The 25,120-nt window shown below is 39.3% G+C and overlaps 1 protein-coding gene across 2 annotated transcripts in view; it reads left to right on the forward strand.

Moving 5' to 3' along the window:
• The first annotated feature begins 12,265 nt into the window (after positions 1 to 12,265).
• LOC141606518 (uncharacterized) overlaps positions 12,266 to 25,120 on the forward strand; it is a 31,137-nt gene continuing 18,282 nt past the window's right edge. For both annotated transcript variants that reach the window (XM_074425673.1, XM_074425674.1), the window contains exon 1: positions 12,266 to 12,753. The gene's annotated coding sequence lies outside the window, so the exon portion shown is untranslated. The remainder of the gene's footprint in view (positions 12,754 to 25,120) is intronic.

Raw genomic sequence — 25,120 nt, forward strand, 5'->3', positions numbered from 1 at the left:
TGACAGGTGATACATTTGTTGAGCTTGGGGGCAGTCATGGGAGAGTCACCACGCTGGATTAGATGACACCATCACGAGCTTTAGTTATTGTTTTGGTAGTTGTTGCCATTTGGATAATTCGTTTATTAGATCTTGGAGACTATGTAACCTTTATAATTACCGTACATTAATAAATGTGTTTGGACTGTTGCTTTTGATATATACTAACCTCGGGCAACCGAGATGGTAACAACCTTTCATGCTGGGGTAGTCCTGGTAAGGTACCTTGGTATGAGGGGGTGTTACAAAGTGGTATCAGAGCCGACGATTCCGGCACCTAAAACAAATGAACCAAATGAACTTAGGGAGTCTAAATAAAATGAACCCGGGGAGAGTTGTTTGGAGCTACCGCAAAGACTTGGGAGACGTCCCGGAGTCGCACTAAGGCCCTTACAATCTCAAGCCGGTCACATGGGGGAAAATTTTGTATGTTGAGTCGTGTGTGTGTAATACTTGTAACTTGAGCCTTGTATTGTTGTTGGATGAAATGAAAGGATCTGACCATGGTGGTATATGATAAAGGAAGTGCGTAGTTGCGTGTGACAGAACCTGGAGCATGTTATGTGGTTACTGCTTGGCTTTTGAAACGGGGTGTGGAGTGTCATATATAGATGGAAAATCTTGTTTAATTGTGTTAACGAAAGGTGAAATAATTGGAGTATATGTAATGTGAGATAGGATGTATTTATATGATCATGATGATGTTAATGTTTGGTTGTTAGTAGTAGCTTGTGATTAAGCTCATGTGTCTATGCATATGAATGTCGTGTTTAATTTTCATGTGAGAATGATAAAAGTTCATCCATGTACTGGTATTTAGAAGTACTAAGTTGTTTTTGTTTGTTTTATGCATGTTTAAGTTGTTTTGTTAAGCAATTTTGATTTGTATACAAACCGATTTTGGAAGGGTTGTCTTAAAACTGTCATAAGTCGAGTTCTGGAAATGATGTTGCTGTGATTCCAAGTTGAGGTGATAGCTTGTCCTCTTACGATTCTAACGATAGGTCACACGCCCAGAATGACCAAGTAACGAGTGAGATATGACTGTTTTACAAAAACTGGACGGTGCTGAGAACTGCGCCTATACTCGACCGAGTAGTCCCTACTCGGCCGAGTGTCTTTTATACTCGACCGAGTATTCCATATTCGGCCGAGTAATATCTCTGTGATAATACTGTTTAGCGTCTGGAGTCGTGAACTCGGCCGAGTAGTCTTATACTCGACCGAGTAAGGTCTACTCGGCCGAGTATTCCCAATACTCGACCGAGTAATCCTTCTGCGGCAATTGAGTTGCTTCTGGAGTCGAAAACTCGACCTAGTAATATAGTTACTCGACCGAGTACCTTGTACTCGACCGAGTACCTCGTTGGGCGGCCACTTTGAGTCGGTGGCTATGTTCTTACTTTTGTTTTGAGTCGGTGGCTATGTTTTTACTTTTGTTTTGAGCCGGTGGCTATGTTTTTACATTGTTTTGAGTCGTAGGGTAAATACACATGTATGTTTTGAGTCTTAACGCATTCTTTTATATGTGAGACGATCTTGATACGTAAGTTACCGGAAGTTATGACATGGAGAATGGCGGCTTATGAGGGACATGTGTTGGGTAAGGAAAACATGTGTTAATGTGGTTGTGAAGGATAGTGGAAAAAGAAAAGGGAAGAATGATGAGCTAATCGAGGTAAAGAGCATGTTTTGTGAGATATGATGAGTGATATAGTCGTGTGTTGAGTAGTATAAAAGTAAGTGCATATGGGCAAGGGTGATATAAGTATAAAGAAACGTGAGAATGAAAGATTGAGGTGAGTGATACGAATAGTGGCGTATTGGGATGTGTAAGGATGTATGGAGAGAGGCGGTTTGGATTGAGTTGCTTAAGGATACATGTGATAAAAGGTCGCTATAGAGAGATGGAAACGAATAGTGTATAGTGAGGTCAAGTTATGCCGCGATGAGTAGATATATAGCAGTTTACTTGGGAAGTTGGAATATCAAGGGGTGAGCCTAGTGTGTAATTCTTTGGACAAACGGTATGAAGTGAATTTTGGTTTCTAGAGATGCGAAAGGGAGATACGACTAATTGAAGAGTAACTGTTAGTGCGTGGACTTGATGGTGACAAGGGTGAGTGTGAAGCAAGATGAGAGTTGATAAATGATAGGAAGAATGATAAGATATTGATATGAATTAATGGAATTAGAGTTGTGGAGCTATGGAAATAAACAAATTACTAAAGAGTTAGGTAGAAAGAGAAAGGAGATGATTTATTATTTGGCATTATTGCGTAAAAGGAGGGAAAGAGGGATGGAAGTAAGTTGAGTGAACGTTGACCGTGGTTAAGGAGCATGAAGGTAGGAAATTATGGAAATGTACGATAGCCTCACTAGAGGGTGTGAGTTAATGGTTATATAGGAGAACATGACGACATGTTAGCCGTGAGTTTTGAGGTATTAAGGGAATAAGAAGCTTGTAAAGTGTTTGCACGATCTGAGAACTTGGTGGAGAGTTAGGTAACGATATGATAAAGGATAGAATTGGGAATAATGTTGAGGTAGATTTTGTTGATGGATTGGATGTTCGTTATTTGGGATGATAACCAAAGAGAGGAAGCGGATTGTCATATTAAGAAGTGATAGTAAGAGAGTAATTGCATGGGAGGTGGTGGTGTCATAATGTTGTCTAGTGGTTAAGGATGAGGGTAAATAGAGAAGTTAGTCATTCTAAAAAGGTTGTTTTGTGGAGGCTTGGTTGGTATGTGTGGTTTTGAGGGACTGTAAAATATGGATATATGAGGTATTCGCTGGTAATTGGGTACTGATGATATGACTACGTTCGTCGGGTGGTGATAATTGAGTGTATGAGAGGGTATGTTATGAAAGGCACCTGAGTTAAGTCCGGATAAGAGGTATTCATTGTCAAGTGGTAACTTATGTGATCGGGATTGACTAGTTGGTTGTGATTACGGGTCTACGATATGTGTAAATGTTTGTGTGAGGTTCTGACCTCACAAGAAGTGGTATGGTGTGATAATTATAAAGTTGTTATATGAATGTTTTGTAAATTATGTTGGGTACGGTATACTAATGGAATGAGGTTCAAAAGGTAATAATTTGATTGATCTGGCATGGATAGTTAAAATTTTATGTGTATTGATGATACATGTTTATTTCGTGAAATGGTAAGGATGATGTTCATGATATTCTTGTCGGTTTATTCCGTATAATATGTTGTGTTATAATCTAGTAAAACGGTTTTGAATGAGTTTTCTTGCTCGAAATGTCATACTGAGTCAGTGTTTATGGGAATTATATGTGATTGAAATGTTTATCGATGTGGTTGTTGTGCCCCGAGTGGTGATCCGGGCATGGTACTTCATGTTGTGATGCGGGCATTTTCGCGCTGCGGTGCGGCTGTTAGTGGCGGTGTTGTGATGCCGTCACCGGTTGTGGTGGAGTAGGCGGGATGATTATGATTCGAGTTTCGACAGCACATACCAGTTATACATAGATTGTTGTTTCGTTTGATGTTACCCCCTGCGAGTTTCAGTTTATGCAGATAGACAGTTGTCTTGTTTATTGATGTTTTCTTTACCAGGTTAAGTTTGGGAATGAGGGTAGAGTATGATATGAAAGAGAGTTGTATATGTTTTTGTTGTTGTCATGGTATAGTGATATTTTGTTGATAGGATACACGGTTGTGAAAGGTTGTTACAGTAATTTTGACCTTGTTTCAGGATGAGATATCGGTAGTCATAGTCATGACAAGTGATTCGTGGAATATGTGTTATAATGATCTGAAAACGGCAGGCGGTTCATAATCTTTTGTTGAGATAGTGAGTGCAGGATATTGGGAATTGGTGTCATGTTAAGTTATGTATGAGTTTTGCGGTAATGAAAGAAAAGAACTTGAGGATCTAGTATGAGTGTACGTAACAAGTGTGGAATGTGAGTTATGCTTTTGGTGATATGAGTTTTATATAGTTTATATAGAGAGGTGTGTCATGTTGCGGTAATGTGGAAGATTTAAAGTTTTGGGTTAAGTTAAAGATTTCGAAATTGAAGGATGAGAGTTGTTTAAGTAAGAGAGCCTAAGATATATGCATGGCGACGGTTCAGATTATAAGTGGTTATCTTTGACACGCGGTGGTGATGGGGATAATGAGAAAATACAGCTAGGATTTAGTATTAGCGAGTTACGAGGACGTAACATTTATCTTAAGAGGAGTAGGATGCGATAAAGGATAAAAGAGATTTTGATGATTGTACATATGGTAGTATAATTGGAAGTAGAGTGTTGGTGTAGCATAAAGGTCGGATATTTGTTTTGATTAAAGGTCATGACCGTGCTTGTAGTAGTTCGATGTTTAGCAATGAGAGAATATTTCAACAGTGTTGATAGTTGAATGACAATGATTATGAGTCCAATAGTTTTGACAGTTGGAAGATGACGTTTATGTGTTTGAGTAAACTTCGAGGACGAAGTTCGTTTTAAGGATGATAGAATGTAACATTCCGTTTTGATGATTGATCTTCTTTTGCGGTTGAGTGCTATTGAGTGTTATGGAAGTGATACAAGGTTGGCAACATTATATTGTGGTTATTGGGTAATGTTATGGAGTCAGTATTGAGAGCCTATGCTATAGTTGAGACGATATCGTGAGCCATGTTGTGGAAGGAAGAGCAGTTTGTGGAGTTGGTGTTAAGTGTCCATGTTTTATAGGTTGGATTGGAACTTCGCGGTCGTGTTTTGTTTTGTTTGTTGTTTTGCTTTGAGTCGGGGTAATGATTTTGTGGTGACTTGTGTAGTTCCTTGGTGTTGTTATATGTGGTTGGTATAGTCTTGTGGCGTAGTGTTGTGCTTTGTTTTATAGTAGAGTGTGAACTTCGGGACGAAGTTCTTTTTAAGGGGGGAAGATTGTAACACTACGGATTTTCCTTGGTGACTACTCGACCGAGTAGCGCCTACTCGGCCGAGTAGTGCTGAGGTTGTGTGTTGTTTTGTTCTGCGAGGAACACTCGGCCGAGTATAGTTAACACTCGACCGAGTATGGGACACTCGGCCGAGTACACTCTTACTCGACCGAGTGTCCGGTTTGGCGGAGTGTTATTTCGACGGTTTGATTAGGGAATGTTTAGGGTATTTTATATTTCCGCGTCGCTTTCTAATATCATTTGAAAGCTTTATCATTCTACGATCTCTCCCTAATCACTCCCTAATCATCCTCATATCTCGTTGTGTGTGCAAATCGTCGTGATCCTTGCGTGTAGTCTCTTATTCTATTGTTGGTAAGTTTCATTCCCTTGTCATTTGTATTCTTTTGGGGTTCTTGAATATATGGAATTGGGGAAAATGGGTTTGTGCAATGTGTAATTGTAGTATGTGATTATTGTTGTAGGTGACGACGTGATAATTGTTATGCATTTGTGTGGTTGATTACACATATAGCGGATTGCGAAAAGGTAGGGTTTCCTACTCGGTTTCACAATTGATTTGAGATTGTGCTTGTTGTAATTGTTGTTATCTGCTGATCATCGGAGTATGGAGATTGTTGTGACGATGTTGGTATGAGCGGATTGAGATGGTTGTGATGTCATGTGATTGTGATTGTGGTGGAGTCACTTGCGGGAGTGGCTTCACACCCTAGTTCGCCCTCCGTGGAACCCGCCACGGGAGGGGATGTGCACATTAAGGGACAGAGATTGTTAGTCGCTCGTTGATGAGCTGGACTAGGTGGGGATGGGCTGCGGTCACCCATTGGCGGCGAGGATTACCTTGCGATGGGTAATGGCGCGGGGCTACACACTTCGGTGTGTAGTCGGTTCTTGTGCGTGAGATCGATGATCCGCTAGCGGTAATGTTGTTGTCTTATATTGATTGAGTAGTATTGACCCCGTGTTGTTGTTTTGTAAAACCTGCGGTGATCCATTCGGGGATGGTGAGCGGTTGTGACAGTGATACATTTGTTGAGCTTGGGGGCGGTCATGGGAGAGTCACCACGCTGGATTAGATGACACCATCACGAGCTTTAGTTATTGTTTTGGTAGTTGTTGCCATTTGGATAATTCGTTTATTAGATCTTGGAGACTATGTAACCTTTATAATTACCGTACATTAATATATGTGTTTGGACTGTTGCTTTTGATATATACTAACCTCGGGCAACCGAGATGGTAACAACCTTTCATGCTGGGGTAGTCCTGGTAAGGTACCTTGGTATGAGGGGGTGTTACATTTTCGACATAACTCGCCTAATCCGTTGTAATTATTGTAATTTTCATTATTGTAATTTATAATTATTGTATTTCTTGTATCATTTGTATGTTTTCATATGTAATTGAATATTAAATTTCTACTTCGACATTAATTGTATGTTAAACTAATTGTTCACCGACTTAGCCTAATTCTCACATGTTAGGATTAAAACTTGGATGTTGCATTGCATGCATATAACCGACGATATATCAAGTACGAATAACTTCCCTAATCATTAGTAGAGGCCGCTATCGAGGCGGGCGGGATTAGGTGTTCGATCAAAAGAGCTTCCTAATACGTACCCTCACCCCTTACTCCAGATCTCCGTGAGCACCCGTGTTCATTGGCATCCACGAGAGTCATTCTAGACATAGAATGCTAAGGGTAACGATTGCTTAGTGTTCATGTCACTACTTTATGTCTTGACATGACATGAGGTATTCGAACGGTTCCAATTTCCCATAAAAATTGGTGGCGACTCCAACAAAAATGCAAACGCTTGTTTCTCTTTCCTTCCAAGCGCCCCCGTGGGCCCCCGCTGTCCACATACTTATCTTTTGGATGCTTATGGTTTTGCGTGATATTTTTATTTCCTATGACGTTTTATCTCTTGTCTCGTCTTATATTATTCTAGTCATTTTTGATTTGTTCTTAGCTTTTCGATGATGTCAAGAGGGGGAAAGAACGTCTATAGTAAGCATCTACCTAAGCTTGCTCCTTGTCAAGACCAATTGTCTCTTAAAGTCCTTAAAGTTTCGGTTTTTGAAAAATCGTTTTGATCTTGCGTTGATCTTTATTAGCAAGATAACGGTATTGTATTGAGGGGGAACTACATACTTAGTCACAATTTTAGGAGGCTTGCCATCATCAAAAAGGGGGAATTTGTTGAACCATATAGCTTATATGTTTATGTTTTGATGATGTCAAGGTGTTTTACATTTTATATACTTGTTGCGTGTAATCGTTTGTCAAGTGTTTTAGAATTAACTTATTACAAATGAGCAACAAAGAAGATTGTGACAATTGCATGTAAAGTTCAAGCCTTCGTTCAAAGATCAAACGGTTCAAAGATTCATTCAAGAATTATGTGAAGACAAAGTTCGTCAAAAGATTAATCAAGCTTGGATGATGACGTAACCTATACTCGAAGATCTCCTTGAAGATTAGAATAGTATAGGTGATTATCTCGTGATGGTAATCAAGAATGAGTTTCTTGAATTGGTAAAGTTATAGCTTTGTAGCTATAACATTACTAATAAAAGAGCTCAATGTTATAGCTCTCCTACTATAACATTGAGATGCTGAGTTTTTACACACGACTTATATTGTTTCGAAAATTATTTTTATAATTGTTTAAAGTTTATTTTAAATGTTTTAATGAAAGTATTTATATAATAAAGCCCGTTTTAGTGAGGAGTTCGGCTTTGTATTGGACGTTAATTAGTAGTCGTGATGGATCAACTTATGAGTTGGACTTTGCTACTAATTAGGGTTCCAACATAGCCTCTCTTAAAACCTAAATTCTAAATCATATGTTAAGACTAAGGTTTGCACGAGTCACGAGGCATATGAGCCGTGACATTTCGTGTTACCTAGTGTATATTAGGTAAAGATTTTATTCTATAATAAAATCTTTACATATCTTATATATCTTACTTAACATATTTGTTTATGATAAAAGATATTCTTATTTTAGGAAATCTTATCATAATCTTAGAATTTATAGTAAAGATAATATTTGGATAAATTATATTCTATCTCGTGGAATATTCTTTATTATCTTTTAAGGCTTTTAGGAAAGAGATAATAAGAAGATATGATTTGTTTACATATCTTATTATTTTCGGCTATTAGGGTTTGTGCAAAAACCGTACGGCCTACTCTCTTCCTTCCTATAAATACTTTGCTATTTACAACATCTAAAATAGAGACCTTAAGCATAAAAATTGATTTCAACTTTACAAATCAAACCGTGTGTTTTCAAAGAAAAACCGTTTTGTTATTTTGAAAGGTCGTGTGTTTTAAAACTCGCATACTTGTTCTTATTTTATCGTTATAAGATAATAGTGCTTAGTTAATTTCTTAACTTGTTCATTAACGTGAACCTTTGTTAGAATCATTAGTGCTTTCTTATTAGCGTAAGTTAGTCACTCGAGTATTTAACGGTACTCATTGAGTTACAGCTAGAGTTAGTTGTACGAGTTGGGTTAGTAAATTTGTAATCCGTAGAAAGGTACTAAATTTATTAATCGAGAATAGTGGACGTAGGTTTCGACTTGTGAAACTGAACCACTTCAAAAACTGTGTGTCTCTCCGTTCTTTCGTTTGTTTCGTTTATTCCGTTTACTTTCATTAGTTGATTAGTTAAAGTTTAATCAATAAACTTTAAATAATCAATAACATACGCATAATCGAAAAAGCTTTAAAAAGTTTTAAATCCTCAATTCACCCCCCTCGTGAGTATTTTGGATCAATAGACTCTTCACAAACACCTCTTCATGATATAAAACTTCAGCATTCCGAACAATATTTTGAGTTGTTAAAGATGCCGGTATTTGAACAATTCAAAAATGAAGTTGATAGTGACGGAGCCACACCAGGGCCGTCCCTGACATTTTGGGGGCCCTGTGCGAAATTGAAAAAATAGGCCCCTCAAATAAACACATCTACGTTAATATATAAATATAAATTTAACAGCAACTTTCTTATAGGATCGTGACCGTCCTATAGCATATGACTGACCCAAAAGGAGAGTAGCCCATAAATAACATGTAATTTTATGTATATTTTGACTTTATCTTAATAACCCGATATCTTATAATGAAAACCAACATATTTAAATGCACAAATTATCAAAATAAATTATTGGGCTATCAAAATAAAATATTTTTGTACAATTATATTCACTAATTTACTTGGGCTTTGTGTTATTGGGTTGGTCTTATGCATAAAATGGTCCTACACAATAATTTGTGTAAATTTAATAATTGTGTACAAATATTAAAACAAATTTGATTAAAAAAAGTTAATGAAGTCTATCAAGTGTATAATATAAATTCAATTATCTTCCTTAATATAACATAAATTGTCTTTGCCATGTTGGTTAATAACCTCCCCTTTCATTCAGGTGGGGCGGGTTCAACTCTCTCTAACATCAAGTGAATTTCATTTTTTTTTTTTAAAAAACAAAACACAAAAATGACAGGGTGCAGAGTCGAACCCGGACTGTTGTGTGTGTAAAGAGTACACTATTACCGCTAAGACACTCACAATTTGGTGCTAAAATAGGGCGACATATTACTAATATAAGATTACTAAGCAACAGGGCCTCATATTGGGCCCCTAAAAATTGGGGGCCCTGTGCGGCGGCACGGGTTGAACACCCCTTAGGCCGGCCCTGAGCCACACCATTGCATCGAGCTATACAACGTGATGACATTAGACTTACTAGGGCCTTGTTGGAAACTAAAGGCATTGAAGTCAGCATCAAGGATAACAAGGGTACAACAGCCCTTTCTACGAGCTGGGTATGTAGCTATTATTATCCATGTTCCTCTACTCTACTCTACCTCGCCTTTTTCTCTTTGAGTAGAAGTTCTCAACATGTTAATGTCGTTTGACTGGTTATTGACGCCATACACGTATTACGTAAAACTTTTTCTTAGACGCGAGTGTGATCCCAAAACTTAAACTTGAGAATTTTAATTTGAATCGGACTAATAATATAATAGACCAGAACAAAAAAATAGTTTATTAAATTGTTTATGTTATAAAGATTGTACATTTATTTTGTGAGATGAGAAAACCATCAAAACGTTGTGGTCTTTGCTGCCTATAGGGTAAGATGTGAAGGGAAATAGAACAAGACGCAACTGTAAAAAAACTCCAACACCTTTTCCGGAAAATATGGTATGCAGAGCTCCTTGTCAGTGGTGGTGGCACTTGTGGCCACCCTTACTTTTGCAGCAGGGTTTGCGGTACCAGGTGGGCCCGATAGCAAAGACGGGACACCGGTGTTGGCAACAAAGACAACATTTCTTGCGTTCTCCATCTCCAACACAATAGCCATGTGCTGCTCCATAATGGTCTTGTTCTTATTGCTCGGCCCAATGATGTGGGACCTTCATCCTTCTCTCTTTTATGTAAACATGAGTTTATACCTCTTAATGATGTCCCTTGGTGGGACCATGGTGGCCTTTATGACCGGTACTTATGCTACCATGGGACCGAAAACTATGGGGGATGCCATCTTCGTAATTGTCTTATGCTCTTTAACCTTATTTGTGGCTTGCATTTTCTGGATGTTGACCTACTCGCCTCGATTGAAGAAGCAATTCTGCAAGCTCTTTACCTGGCCTAAGAAGGTAGCGGGGAATGAAATTACGCAGGCAGTTCAAAGCCTATCCATTGGAACTGTGGAACAGGCCCCAAAGAACTCAAACACGCCCCTAGTCAAGCCTCCAATAACATCGGCTTAATGGGTAATGTGCAATCAGGAAGCTCAAACACGACCTTCACTCATGCCTCTGAGAACAGAACGATTAATGTGCAATCATGAAGCTCAAACACGCCAATGACCGAAGGCTCTGGCTACGTAATGGCTAATGTGCAATCAGGATTCTCAAACACACCTGTCAAGCAAGCATCCTTAAGTCCAATAACGGAACGACAAACACCAAGCTTGAACAAGGAGGTCGGTCAACCCTCAGCTCGTACTTCACATCAGGCACCAGACCATATTAAAATCGAAATCAAACGTAGTTAGATGAGTAGACAACCTTGTAGATAGGATTACCAATTGTATACTACAGCGTGAGTTTTTTTATTTTTTATTTTTTATTTTTTATTTTTTTATGTTTCCAACTTCCATTATGTACTACTCCATAAGTCCGTATAACAAATAATCCTTTACAAAGAGCTCCACTCCGATTTTGACAAAATTTATGTATTTTTTCTTAAGATTTTTTACCTCGAATTTGTGATTGAATCAATGTATTACAAAATGCTGGATATAAGGTTCACTTGCTATTGCTATTGTTTCTAATGTAGTTTAATGTAAACACACTCGAAATTATTCAAAGGTGTATAAGTGTATCACAAATATAGTCAACTATTAAAAGCTTCATTTTTTCAAATTCATGAAAACTAAGAACAGGTGCTTCCGTGAGCACGCAATTATAATGCTCGACTGTTAACATTTTTCGTGTATAAAGTGAACTATAAAAAGTTCCATTTATTGTAATTTATAAACCATATTATACGGAGTAGAATTTATAGTCACTGAGTCACTAACACTACCCCTGACTCTAAGAGTACAACTGTACAATTTATTGAATTTAGTTGACCCTCGATATAGTTTTAAGATGAATATAGTAATGTGTACATATATTCTTATTTAAGATGAATATATTTGTTTTAAATGAGTAATAGGTTAAATATTTTTCATTTAACTAGATAAGTTGTCTCGAGAGTGCAAAAGAATTTGTCGTTACTATCAGTATGACCCTGTTATTTTGGACTTAAAGTCACTTAATTTAAGTTCACCTCAGATCCTATAAGTTCAGTTCAGTTCAGATCCAATAATTTCAGTTTAGTTCAGATCCTATAATTTCAGTTCAGTTCAGTTCAGATCTTATAAGTTTAGTTCAGATGCTATAAGTTTAGTTCAGATTCTATACGTCACTTAATTTAAGTTCACTTCGGATCCTATAAGTTCAGTTCAGATCCTATAAATTCATTTCAGTTCAGATTCTATAAATTCAATTCAGTTCAAATAAAATTAGTTTTAGTCCAAAAAAAACAAGGCCTTATGTGATACTCTAGTATTTAGATCTGTAACATAAAATAGACTTAGCTTGGGCTTAGTTCGTAAACTAGTGCACATGTTTTACGTAGGATGAGGCACATGCAGATGCTAGTGTAACTGTGCAAGTAATTTTTATTGATGACTATTGTAAGTCTTTATTTATGAAATAATTTGTGTTAGCATGGCATTCAATTCTTATTTATACTGCCCAAGTTTAGTGTTACGGATTCACATCATAAACCTCCACAACCTATCCATATATGAGACTGTCTCACGCTATAATAATAAGCTTTACTCAATAGAGTCTCATTGCGACATGGAGAATCGTTTTCTTAATGCAACGAGAAGGGCCGACGTAGAAACCGCAATGAATTTTTACGAGGATAACAACGAAGATCTGAGGCGTCACTTCTTGGACAGCAAAGAAGGGTCTTGGAGCATACTTTATAGAGCCGTCCAATATGGTCGTTACACCTTCTTGTTAAAAGCAATGGAGATCTTGAGCTCATATCCTAAATTGGTCATCGAATCAATCTGTCAAAAACATGGTAGAAAAGGTGACAACCTTCTTCATTGTGCTGTCCGGCGAGGAAATATCTATACACTCAAATTGCTAGTCAATGCCTATACCAGAGCCGTTTCTGCTGTTGGGAATAACCAGGTATATACTTTGCCTGTCCTTATCATTTGTGCACTTTTGATTAAGATACTTTGTACAAAGAATAAAAACTATAAACCAATGAATAAGACGGAAGACGAATTTAAGTATCACACATTCCAAGGCTTGTTTTAGACCTTTATCAAGTCATCTATAATATATTATCAATGATATTCTTAGTACTAATAGTAATCATCTTAATCAGCCTATATAGGCGAGCTATTGAGAATGAGCAACTAATTGTAAAAGATGTAATTTGTTAAATCATGCAAATGGGTATGGGCCTTACCCAAACGGAGGAGAGACGGACCACTCAACAACACAAGGGAGATTCCATCCAAAAACTAATTAGCAATAGGAGTAACCCCCTTGATTATAAAGTGGTGCAATTTCTCTCTCTCCTTCAATGTGGGACACTCACATGTTGGTTAATATGAGATTTTTCGCATAATTCAATAATAGGAAAGGGATATGACCCGATTGTGGGTTAATATCCGTATAATACCCTTTAAATTTAGGACTATAACGTAAATTTAAACATGTGATTATTGTCATAAAACATAAATACAATAGAAACGATAAGGAACAAGAAATAACCTCGGGTCCTTTGATGCACGGCGTAAAGAACAGAAATCAAACGAGATTCCCTCCTAATTGTTGCACCCAAGACCTTGTCCGAGATATGCCCTTGTGCTAGATGGTGTTCTCCGATTGCCTTGCAATATTGGGAGAACTGATGTGTGTTTTTTCGAGATGAGAGATCTCAGTTTTTCAGAGGAGAATGCTCTTCAAAACCCTAATAATTTTTTTTGGCAAAAATGAATTAGATTAGACAAGAGGAGAAAACCCTCCTTTTGTCTATGTGAGGCTCGGCCAAACCGAGTGAGAGAAGAGCTCGCGGGCTTTTTAATTTCCTCTTCACTTAAGCTCGCGGTCCGGTCCAAAACTCGCTAAGTGTATATGACGCAGTCTGATTATAAATCACATCGGTTATCGGAAATTAAGGCATCAGCTAATAATACGGGTTAGTTGAATTATTAATACGTGTCCGACAAAACAAAAGATTGTATAATTATATTCAATATACATTAATTAAATATAAATCGCTTATATTTAATTTTACGAATTAACTCGTTAATTCGCCTTAGCCCATGATATTTAATCAGTATTAAATATAATATCTCAACATCACATATTTGACTAATTACTTAGTCAAATAACTCGGACTAACTTGGTTAGTCAATTTTGGCATCTACATGACAAAGATTTTCATACCGTCACATCTCTCGAACGTATCTTATAGGTGTGACTTTTAGGGACCAAATTGATCACCGCCATCCGTATGACAATAACGTCAAACTTATCTAGCAAGCCAACCGTTATTGATAAACGTGGATCAACTGATAATAATACCAAAGTATGCCCTTTGATCCTTTTAGAGGTTTATAAGTCCTTGCACTAACTGTTAAGGACACCAACCCCAACAAGCTCCCACTTGTCCGTACAAGTGTATGTGCAATGACGTTATCCGCACTAACTGGAGGACACAAGCTCCAACAAACTCCCACTTGTCCGAACAAGTGTATGTGCGATAACCGATTCTCATATTCATTTAAAATTTCTCCCACTCAATGTAAAACAATTTGCGGATCGGATCCGCAAAGGTCGTATTTTACAATCGATCTGTATCTAGAGTGGTTTCCCCGACTAGAGAGTAACTTAACCGATAAAACGAATCCGTATCCGAGCATGGCCATGCATTTCGATTCTGACTCCTCGAGTGGCCCTGAGAAATATCGAGTACCCGATAAAGGCTGAATATTTCCTTCAACTCGACTCCTTCCGATCTAAGCACGGCATGAAATGACCTTAAAAAATCTACTTGGCCCCTTGTTACGGATGACCGTGAGAAAGAAACCAAAGTCACCCAAAATCTGCCTTAGTCTCAAGAGACAGTCGATAGTCAAAAGAATCGACTCTTAGGATCACCATGGAAGTCCTATCCACGACCGGGCAGCAAATGTTATAAAACATTTAGGACTCCACGTCGATGTCACAATGGTGTCCTACGAAATATCCGTATAAATCGCCTCTGTGATTGGTCACCAATCAAGTTGACTTATGGCTCGTTGAACCCACCATCAACCAACGTCACAAAATAATTGCCGAGTTATCGGCTCATGTGGGCAATTAAGGACTGAAAAAGATATGATGTTTGTTCAGTTCACTTTGTGGTGTTCAAAATTGTCGTACAATTCCACATGAAAAACAAAATATATATATATATATATCAAAACGATGATGTCGTATAGAGTACAAACGAGAATGAATCTAATCCATAAAAAGTACTACAACTCAGGAACACGTTTGATTCACATGGAATTAACGTGCCCTTCATGCTTATCTTGTCGTAATGCTTTAGTGAGAGGATCTGCTATGTTATCATCAGTAGCAATCTTTTCTATCACTACTTCCTTTTGCTCCACGTAATCCCGGATTAGATGAGCTTTCCGTTGTACATGTCTAGATTTGTTGCTAGACTTAGGCTCCTTAGCTTGAAAGATGGCACCACTATTGTCGCAATAGATGGTGATTGGGTCATTCGAACTAGGCACTACAGATAGTCCATGTAAGAATTGACGCATCCATATCGCTTCCTTTGTTGCTTCGACGCGGCATAGTACTCGGACTCGGTCGTAGAATCTGCCATAACAGTTTGTTTCGAACTCTTCCAAATGATCATAGCGCCATTAAGAGTAAAAACGAATCCAGACCGAGATTTCGAGTCATCTCGATCCGTTTGGAAGCTAGCATCTGCGTAGAATCAAGTTGCGCATAGCTTTTGAGAGCCTCCATAAGTCAATGCCCAATCTTTAGTCCTCCGGAGGTACTTAAGAATGTTCTTGACAGCCAACCAATGTGGTTCACCTGGTTGCTGTTGGAATCGACTTGCCATACTCAATGCATATGCCACGTCCGGACGTGTGCATATCATGGCATACATGATTGATCCTATTGCCGAATCATAAGGAATCCGTGTCATGCGCTCTTTCTCTTCCGGTGTCTCCGGTGCCTGAGACTTGCTCAAATGCACCCCTGGAGCCATAGGAAGGAACCCCTTCTTGGAGTTAGTCATGCTGAATCTCTCTAGGACTTTGTCTATGTAAGACTCCTGACTGAGAGATAACATCCGTCGTGATCTATCTCGATAGATACGGATGCCTAGAATTCTTTGTGCCTCTCCCAGATCTTTCATCTGGAAATGGTTTTTCAACCATATTTTCACCGAAGTTAAGAGAGGTATGTCATTCCCAATCAGGAGTATGTCGTCAACATACAATATTAGGAAAACAATCTTGCTCCCACTCGACTTGATATATAAACATGGTTCCTCGACCGATCGAGTAAATCCATTTTCTTTAATCACTTGGTCGAAGCGATGATTCCAACTCCTTGATGCTTGCTTAAGTCCATAAATGGAACGCTTAAGCTTGCACACTTTCTTAGGATGTTCAGGATCGATGAAACCTTCGGGTTGTACCATATACAACTTCCTCCAAAAAGCCGTTTAAGAAGGCGGTTTTCACGTCCATTTGCCAAATTTTATAGTCATGAAAAGCGGCAATCGCTAAGATAATCCGAATGGAACGCAGCATGACTACGGGTGCAAAAATCTCATCGTAGTGCAAACCTGGCACTTGGGTGAAACCTTTAGCAACTAGTCGTGCTTTGTAGGTATCTTGTTGACCTTCCACAGAATGCTTTATCTTGTAAAGCCATTTGCATTGAAGGGGACGAACCTTAGCAGGTAAGTCAACTAGATCCCACACGTTGTTCTCATACATGGAGTCCATCTCGGATTGCATGGCCTCAAGCCATAGCTTTGAGTCAGAACTAGTCATGGCACCTTTATAGGTTGCGGGTTCACTACTCGTTAAGAGTAGAATGTCATCTATGTCATGTTCCTCGACCATACCGATGTATCTGTCCGGAGGAATAGAGACTCTTCCCGACCTCCTAGGTTCCTCGGGAATATTCACCGCAGCCGGGATTGAAGGAACAGGTTCCTCCAATGGTTGCTCGGTGTTTGGTTCTGGAATCTTCGACAGGTCGAAGGTTCTATCACTCTTTGCATTCTCGAGAAATTCCTTCTCTAAGAATGTCGCACTAGCCGCAACAAAAACGCGTTGTTCGGTTGGCGAATAGAAGTAATGACCAAGTGTTCCTTTAGGATAACCTATAAAGAATGTCTTGACCGATCGCGGGCCGAGCTTATCCTCGTGTCTCCACTTGACATAAGCCTCGCAGCCCCAAACCCGTATAAAGGACAAGTTAGGGACCGTTCCCTTCCATAGTTCATATGGAGTCTTGTCAACAGCTTTAGACGGACTTCGGTTAAGTATTAGAGCGGCTGACAAAAGAGCATAACCCCATAATGAATCAGGTAAAATCGTGTGACTCATCATGGATCGAACCATATCAAGTAGTGTTCGATTTCTCCGTTCGGACACACCATTCAACTGAGGTGTTCCAGGTGGAGTTAACTGTAGGGCAATCCCACAGTCTTTGAGGTGTTGGTCAAACTCGTGAGAAAGATACTCGCCACCACGATCTGAACGTAGTGTTTTAATCTTTCTACCCAATAGGTTCTGTACCCTATTCTGGTATTCCTTGAATTTATCAAAGGATTCACTTTTGTGCTTCATTAAGTAGACATAGCCATATCTACTTAAATCGTCCGTAAAAGTGATGAAATACCTATAGCCTTCTCGTGCGGTGATTGACATAGGACCACATACATCCGTGTGTATGAGTCCTAATAGGTCAGCAGCGCGCATTCCAACACCTGTGAAGGAAATACGAGTCATCTTACCGATGAGACATGATTTACACGTGCCAAATGATTGAAAATCAAAGGCCGAGATAGCTCCATTTTTGATGAGCTGTTTTACGCGTTTCTCATTAATGTGTCCCATACGGCGATTACCATAGATACGTTTGATCTTTGTCACCAACCTTTAACTTTTTATTCATTACGTGTAATATTTCCGTGGTCGATCTAAAACATAAATTCCGTTCATGGAGACTGCGCTTGCCAGTAAATCATATCGTGTAATGAGAAAATGCAAGCATTATTTTCTATTACAAATGAAAAACCAAGTTTATCAAGCGCAGAAACCGAAATAATGTTCTTAGAAAGACTAGGTACATAATAGCAATCATATAATGACAACTCAAATCCGCTAGGAAGCTGGATCACATATGTCCCCTTGGAGATGGCGGCTACTCTTGCTCCATTCCCGACACGCAGTCCACCTCACCCTTTACGAGGGGTTCGATGTTTCGGAGCCCCCGCACATGATTACACAGATGAGAACCACAACCAGTATCAAGTACCCAAGTTCCGTAACTTGCGTGGTTAATCTCAATCATATGAATAAAAGTAGAAGAAGAAGACATACCAACGGGTTTAACACGACCGCTTTTTAAGTCCTCATGATAAACAGGGACATGTGCGTCTCCAATGCCCATCATGTGGCGGTGATGGCATTCCATGTTATCTTTCTTGCTCTTTGTCGCGCCTGATGAGTTACTCGACTCACCAGGACCACTCTTACCTGAGCCCGACTTCTTGAACTTCGCCTTACCTACTGCTAGGTTTGCCTGAGCTTTGCCCTTACCTTTCCCTTTATTTGCCACAACGAGAACATCCTGTTTCAGCTCCCACTGAACTTCATGTCCTTCTCGGTGCATGAGAAGGAGTGCGATTCATGGGGAGTTTTCTTCAAATCATTCATATAGTAATTCGCTCTAAATTGCGAAAAACCATCGTGGAGTGAGTGAAGCATACGGTCGATAACAATGTTCTCGCTGATGTTACAATTAAAGGTCTCCAACTTCTCGACATTCTCAATCATGCTGAGAATGTGTGGGCTAACCGGTTGGCCCTTCTGGAGTCTCGCATCAAAGAAGCGAGTGGTATGCTCATAGGTCACGATTCTCGGTGCTTTCGAGAATTCCTTAGTTAGCGTGGTGAAAATCTTGTTTGCACCATGGGCTATGAAGCGTTTCTGCAAATTGGGTTCCATTGCAAAAATGAGTACGTTTTTAATCGCACCCGCTTCCATACGTAAATCATTAAACTTGGTGATTTCGTTTCTAGCCGTGGGACTGGGTTTGCCGGGATGGGCTCTAATAGATATTTGAGCTTCCGTCGCCAGCAGTGCAGATTCCGTAATGCCGCCTCCCGATCCGCGAAGTTGGATCCATCATTCTTGATCGAGTAGACCGATTCATCCGATTCATGAAGATCCGAAGCCAGGACTCACGGTCCAATGTGGCACTTGGCATTGGGTTATCGGTAGAACCACCATTTGTTGTTTAGCGAGTTTAAAATCGTGATCTACACTGAAAAAGAAAGAAAAACAAAACGAAATAAGCAACTCATCGAGGTGATTTAAGTCTATTTAAAATTCATTTTAACATGTAGACTCTCGCACTTGCATAATTGATCTCCCTCAAGAATGATACAAGTGATCCCAAGACTCAATTTCTGTAAATTGATAAGCCAACTGTTTAGCTAATTCTTCCGGAAGAACTCTTGGTCGATAGATTTCCGTAAATCCTATCTATAGTCCACCATAGTCACAGGATCGTACGAGTGACCATAGTGTTGAGATAAAATAGGTCAATCGGTTCCAACTTATCCGACGTAGAAGGGGTCATATTATGCCTACCGACGAAGAAGGGACTCATTGGAGTTTGACCTATAAAGACCGTTCTCAATTTTGGTTTATACGAGGAAAATACCATCAACTAAGTTTTAATTCATTTTAAGTGAACGAATAACTAGCGTCTGTCGTGAACGAATTAATTTAGATGATGGCTTTAAAACGTGTGACATGAGAATGTCAATGAAAACTAACTCGTGACCTCTATATGTGTCAGTTTTCATGCAATAATTAGGTGGTTTGGTTTTTAGGCGGAATATGATGCATATTATCGTTACGAAAAATAAATAAAGGAATGCAATACGTAAATAAAAATTCCTAGTGTGGCCTATCCTAGTAAAACAAAACATAAAACAACTTTGGAATCCACCGTTGGACCCGAGAAGCTTGTCTTGATGTTCCATCTTGATCCAAGTAGCGGGAGTGAGCATCCGGTCTCCATCTTTTGGTCTTCTCAAAAATTACAATTAAAATTACAAAATATAAACCTAATTACATTCTAATTAAAACTGTAATTACAAGTGAAAAATCCAAAACGGAGATACGAGATCTCAAAATACAACCAAGACCGTGTTCCATCATTACGGTAACACGTTTGATAAATAGTATTTTAGTCACTTTTTACCCCGCATTTATATCTTATTACGACTCGATTTTGCGTGCTTAATTGTCTAATTAGCTCATTTATTTACTAATTTATAATATTAGTCGTCGTAGTTATATTTATTAATTAGTCGGATGTTTTACTCAATATTAATATTACTATTACTTTATTACAATAATGTGTAGACAAGGAGGCAAATTGACACGGAAATTGAGGAGCAAATTGGGTTGAGACGGAAATAAGACGGAAGATGGACGAGTTAATTGAAGAAAATGAAATAACTTGTTTAAGGCAAAGTCAAGCTTGACAGTTGACTTTACCAAAATAACAAGTTTGTTCACTGTCGTCCCTGTCAATGAACTCTAGAGTTGATCCCTGCATTTCCAATTTCCATAACCAAATACCACCATCACCATTATTCATAATCACCTGCATCTCCAATCACCATTTCCACTCCGTCATTCACCATAACTAGCAGCAGCTCTACCAATTCCAACCATTCATGACAACCACGGCCACACTAGCAGCAACTCCGCTCCATTAAACAACCACCAACTTCACTGCAACCACCGTGCCCATCGTCGGATTCACCATTACCTCCACTCAAGATCACCTTACAAATCAAATTTCCATCTCCATTCATTTAGAATTCCACCATTCATTTACATCTTTACTCTATAACCTTCCATCAGCATACCAATTAACCCAATTCACCATTACCTCCACCATTTCCATATTCTTTGCCGAAAACCCGACATCGGAGCTTCACAATTGCATCCACCATGGCGACATCAACAACGGCAACTCCACCATCACTAAAGCACAATCAGATTCGAACTCGGAATCGAAACAAGTTATTTAGAAACCATTGTGCTCCATGCCGGTGCCCCGGCAGTCGACGTCCTCTACCGGCAGAACACACCAACTTGTTCTCTTTTTTGTGAAGGTCTCGCTACCGGTATAGGGACCGGCAGCCGGCTTACCGGCACGCAACACCAAAATCAACATTCTCGCATCAAATTGTGCTCCATGCCGGTGCCCCGGCTGCCGACAGGCCGGCATAACGCACAAGACATCAATTTCTTCCCCTTTCTTCAATGGCCTCGCTGCCGGCATCAAGCCCGGCCGCCGGTGGACCGGCGAGACACCCCTAACTGCGTAATTGCTGTGTTTCGTCCGTGTCCTCCCATCTTTACCTTTTTGTTTTGGTTTAATTAGGAAGTCTTATGTAAAAAGTGTCGATTAGTTTTACTTCTTAAGTTTAGTATATTAGTAATTAATATTAGCTGTATTATTTATTTTAGACTAGTATAAAACACACTACCACATTACCCCTTACATTACTACCTTAGAAATTAGATTAGAAATTATTCTCTCTTACTCTCTCAATATTTGTAGAACCCTAAATATTTCCCTTTCAATATTTCTTCAATAAAATTTGTAATCATTACTCAATTAGTTTAATCAATCTCTTGTTTATCCAAGTTATTCATTCCATCAATTCAAGTCCCCATGTTATTGGTATAATTCCTTACTCTTATTTCACTCTTTAATTTCAATTGTTTACATTTGCCTTCTTTTAAGTTTTGTTTAATTGTTAATGTTTGAATACTACTTCTTATTGTTTAATTGAGGTTATTCTCTTTCTTGTTCATCTTTTCTCTATTCACCATTGTTGTTTACAAGATTGAATCTTTGATTTCTCATGTTAAAGATTGAGTCTTTGTGTTTATTGACTTAAAGCTTGTGCCTTTAAGTTTAATCTTCATTGTTTCTTGAATTAAATTGTCTTTCCTTGTAATTGGAGTTGGGTATTTGCATGATTAGTAATAGAATTCACACTTCCATCATGATTATGCATAAAGAAACCATCTTTGTTATTTTTATTGCTCTTGGTACCATGATTAGTGAGTAGTCTTCTACTAGGACTCGGTTTGACCCAACATGAGTAATTTCACTAATTAAATCTCATAAAGGCTAATTATTTGGGGAAATTGGTGAGGGTAGTTTGGAGGATTGATTTGGTTTATGGGTTGATTTTGGGTAGTGTCGATTTATAACCCTTGTCCACCAACGAGAGTTGGTTAGGTTGTGATTTGGATATCCGGGACTTGACCCTATTGTTAACCTTGGTTGAGACCGAAAGGGAGAACCGGGGTAGGACACCTCTAAACTAGCGTTTGAAATCGACCCTCGAGAGAGGGAGTGGGATGACCCGGAAATTGATGGGGCTTAATGACCTTGACCAAGTTCTTGACCTCCTCGGAAATATGCATGTTTTTGGGGTAGTCGGGTATTGAGTTAGGGATTCCGACCTTCGAACCCGAGAGGGGGGTTGGTGGGTAGTACTAGTGTCCTATTTCGAACCCGAGAGGGGGGTCTTAGGCGAATTAGAGACATCTCCTCCTTGCCCGTTTACCTAAACGATTAGCCTAGGGAATTAGTATGTGGAATTACGAATTGTTGTGGGAGAACCGAGTTCTAGGCCTTTTAATTATTTGAATTACAACTTAGTCCTTCTTGCTCATTTTACATTCTCTAGTTAAATTGCATTTCATTTTGTTTAGTCTAGTTTTTAGATATTTACACTCATCATTTATTGTCGACTTAGCTAAACAAAAGAGTTAAAACGATTAGTAGTCTTCCTAGCTCCTTGTGGGATCGACCCTCAATTTTGCACAACGATAAATCGTGCACTTGCGAGGTATTATTTGATAACCATCAACGTTCTACTAAGGCCACACTAAGTTACAACTGTAATACCCCGTATTTTTATATAATTAATTAAACGGATATTACTAATTAAGGCGGGTAAATTGTTGAGTCGATAATTATGTTAAGTTATTTTATTTAACTCGCGTCGTATCGAGCTAAGTTAATTGAGTCGGTTTTATATGGAATTCGAAATGTGAGCTGGACCATTGAGCTGGCCCATTAACTGTTCTGCCCATTTAACCCTAATTAACCCTAAGCCCAGTAATCATAACCCTAAACCTAATTACAACCTAAACACTACCCTAATCCCTACCCTCTACCCGCCTCCCTCCTACCTCTCTTCTTCAGATCCAATCTCAAGCCTCACGCAATTCGAGAGAGAGAGAGAGAGAGAGCGTGGGCAGTGACGACGCAGCAGGGAGGAGCTTAGAGTGTTTGTCGACGTCTATGGGTGGCCGTGGTGGCTGTGGTGGCGGCAGAAATGTAAGTACGCAACCCTTTCCTCTGTTTTCAGTTTTCTGTCGAGTTATTGTGGATTGTTTCGTGTCTTATATGGGTGTTGATGGTGGCTGTTAGTAAGGTGAGGGAGTAGTGTGGTAAGGGTCGAGTGTAGTGGTGGTTCTTTGAGGTGGTTATAGGTGGTGTTGGTGGTCGTGAAAGGCGGCAGCGATAGGGGAGTAGAACACGGGTTAAGCAGCAGGTTTCAGATGGGTTTTAGATGGTTGGGTTTGGGGTGGTGCCAACGTCGACTAGGGGGAGGTCGACAAGGTGGTGTTGTGGTGTCTGTGTTCGTGGGTTGGCGGCGAGCTGAATGGTGGTGATAAAATAGTTTATGGTTGGTGGTTGCGGTGGTGGTCAGGAGAGAAAATGAGGTGTTTGGGGGTGCGTGGTGGTGAACCAGGCCAAATGGCGGCCGTGGTTCACCTCGCCGGCGGGAGTCGACCCTACTGGCGGTGGTCTCTGGTGGCTGGGATGAAGTGGGTGTTGGGGCTGGTGGTTGGCACGGCCCTGTGGTGGCCGGTGGTGGTGCGTGGGTGAGAGCGAAGGTGTGCGTGTGTGTAGTCGGGTGCGATTCGTTCTCTTTATTATTTAAATTATCGTGTTGGTAATTTAATGAACTTCCGAGTTATTTAAAGACGGGTTTTCATAATTTAATCATTATATTTCGTAATGGGTCGCATTCTTAATTAATTTATTAATTCCCGAGTGTATTAAAATAATTAAAGACGGGTTTGAGTCGGGATTGTCGAGTTGTTCAAATGGTTGATTCGGGTTTTTCTTAAATCGCATAAATCGTTAATCCTTTAATTATCATTTGGTTTAGTTCCGAGTTGCTTAAAATAAAATAATAATTAATCATAATTAATTATCTTGAGTCGGGTTGTTAAAAGAGGAAAGTTACTATATCGGGAAACTTCCATTTTAAGAAATTCTACTTTGGTAACCTTCTATTTTGGGAAGTTGAGTCAAATACTAATCGGGTTATTTTAGCTATCAATTAGGCATAAGTTGGTGTCGGGAATGTATTTCGGGAAAGCTTCTATTTTGGGAAATTACTATATTTAGTAGTTAGTAATTATAATTATTATAATTGTTTTAGGTGACGAATTCGTGAAGGATCGATAATCAAATTCATTGCTTTACTTTCCTGGACTCGCTTAATCGCTTAATTGGATTTGGTTTGCACTTTGAGGTAGGGAAATACACTTGTCCTATTATCGTTATTGATCGAATTGTGTTGACTTGTTTCATGGTGGTTGAATTACGTTATCATTTATATTCGGGAAGGTGATTGATTGATTTGATCGTATTGAGTATGATATCACAACATCGGGTAACTGGCATGACTTTACGATTTATCGGTTCGATGATTTATATACATATTGCATTGCATTAATTACTGTTGAGCATTTCATATGCATTGGAGTTGGAGGATGATGTGGTAGTGACGATGTTGAGATACGATGTGATGTTGTGATAAGGCCCAGGCGGGTTCTGCAGGACTTGCCCTGGTGTCCTCACTGCTGAGGTGGGATCGGCTTCGGTCGATATATAGTCTACAATGGATCGGTATGGTCAAGGCGTTCGGGGTATGAGATGTGTGTGATGAGTTGAGATGGAGATGGAGGTGGCAGAGTATCATGCATATCATATTTTATTGTTTTATTGTTTTCCCTACTAACCTCGCGGTTGACCCTGTGTATTCGTGAACACCTGTGATGAACCATAATGGGGAGCAGATTTGACAGGTACTAAAGATTAGCTGACTTGGGAGCTATGGGGTGCGTGAGGACTTGGCCAATCTACCTAGAAGTTTAGA

This window comes from Silene latifolia, chromosome 10 (assembly GCF_048544455.1).
Source record: "Silene latifolia isolate original U9 population chromosome 10, ASM4854445v1, whole genome shotgun sequence".
Lineage (NCBI taxonomy): Eukaryota > Viridiplantae > Streptophyta > Magnoliopsida > Caryophyllales > Caryophyllaceae > Silene > Silene latifolia.